Raw genomic sequence first — 2,308 nt, forward strand, 5'->3', positions numbered from 1 at the left:
CCTTAATGGGAAGCTGGCTGAAGATGTTTACATGAGTCAGCCAGAGGGTTTTGTCAGCAACGAGTACCCTAATAGAGTGTGTAAGCTTGAGAAATCCATTTATGGATTGAAGCAAGCACCTCGCAGATGGAATCTTTGCTTTGATGAAAAGGTCAAGGAATTTGGCTTTTCTAGGAGTGAAGATGAATCTTGTGTGTATGTCAAGGCTAGTGGGAGTATAGTTAGCTTCTTGGTATTGTATGTGGATGACATACTACTCATAGGAAACGACATTCCAACCCTGCAGGAAGTAAAGTCCTGGCTTGGGAAGTGTTTCGCTATGAAGGACCTTGGTGAAGCTGCCTATATTCTAGGGATAAGAATCTTGAGAGATCGGAGTAAAAGGCTAATTGGACTTAGTCAGAGTACCTACTTGGATAAAGTGCTGAAGCGATTCAGCATGCAGGATTCCAAGAAAGGAGAGTTGCCCATCCAGAGTAACACCAGATTGAGTAAGACACAAAGCCCTAGCACTGAGGCTGAGATAGCAGAAATGAGTCGAACACCTTACGCTTCGGCTGTAGGATCGATCATGTATGCTATGACGTGTACTCGACCCGATGTAGCTTTTGCCTTGAGCATGGTTAGCAGGTATCGGGCAAACCCTGGCAAGGCACACTGGACTGCGGTAAAGAATATCCTCAAGTACCTACGGAGGACTAAGGACTGGGTCCTTACCCTTGGTGGAAGTGATAACTTGAGAGTTGTAGGGTATAGTGATGCTAGCTTTCAGACTGATAGGGATAATTTCCGCTCTCAGTCGGGCTGGGTCTTTACCCTAAATGGAGGAGCAATTTCTTGGAAGAGTTCCAAGCAAGAGACAGTGGCAGATTCTACTTGTGAATCAGAGTATATTGCAGCTAGCGAAGCAGCAAAGGAGGCTATATGGCTGAAGAACTTCATTGGAGACCTTGGAGTTGTACCAGCTATTAAAGAGCCAATGGAAATTTTCTGTGATAGTGAAAGTGCTGTTGCCTTAGCCAAGGAACCAAGGGATCATGGGAGATCCAGACACATCGACAGAAAATACCATTTCATTAGACATCGGATCGAAGAAGGACTCCTCGTGGCAAAGAGGGTATCATCGGATGAGAACCCAGCAGATCCCCTCACGAAGGGACTGAGTAGGGTTAAGCATCTCCAGCATGCTCGGAGCATAGGGCTGAAGGATGATATAAGTTTTAGTAGTTAGATAACCCAGAAATTTGTAAAGTGTAATTGACATTTGATGATGAATAAAAGGTGTTTTATTTATGAGTAAAGTGTTGCTATCTCTTGTCAATCGTTTACTATATTTCTTTTGCATGTTTTGACTTCCAGAATAATTTTGTTTGGTGTAACATATTATTCAAACCTCCACAGTCGGTCATATGTCGGAAGTAGGTATGAATCAAGACTGTCATGATGGGTTGTAGAGGTCTAAGGTGTTGGACAAGGCTACAACAATCATGAGTGCTCATAAGTTCTGAGCATTGGACTCAACCCACGCTCACTGGAATCACTTCATGGAATTCTATCTCGAGTGATCGTGAGACGGTAATATCATATAAGTCTTCAAACCTAGAGATATGATTTGTTACTTACAAGTTGGTTATGCATTGACTGTACGAAACCGCATTGGTAACTCGATGTTATAAAACGTACTTTTGTGTGTAATTCAATGAGTGGTAGAACAAACATATGAGTCGAAGTTTATCTGTTCCTTCTTGGATTAGAAGCTGATATCTGGGCCCCTCGATGATTTTGTTTTGACCCATGTACCGGGCCCGGTCAGAACTAAGTTGATGTGTTCAATTAAGTTCTATGTCAAACAAATCGGAAATCGGGAAACAACTGCTGGACAATAAGTAAGACATTGTTCCATGTATTTGTCCGGCTGATATCTAGAACGGAGGATTATATGATCACTTATCTTAAATGGCGTACCATCATCTTCTCAGTTCCGAGAAACCTTGAAAGAGCTACGATTGCCGGTCGGTTCCTGAAGTACTAGAGATATAGTTATTAGACTTATCCAAGTGGGAGACTGTTGGATAAGCTGTCTAAGTCCATAACTATTTCGGGCTTGTACTTGACCCGACCCGGCATGGTCCATTTGGGTTGCATGGCACCATGCAATTGGTTAGACTAAATGAGAGAAATAACACTTGGAGATTATTAATATATTATAAGTTCTAATATATTAATAATATTATTTGATTAGTTTGATCAAGAATTAATTTGGAATTAATTAAGTGATCAAAGGTTAACTAATTAAATATATGGGTTC

This window comes from Lactuca sativa, chromosome 4, assembly GCF_002870075.4.
Source record: "Lactuca sativa cultivar Salinas chromosome 4, Lsat_Salinas_v11, whole genome shotgun sequence".
Taxonomy (NCBI): Eukaryota; Viridiplantae; Streptophyta; class Magnoliopsida; order Asterales; family Asteraceae; genus Lactuca; species Lactuca sativa.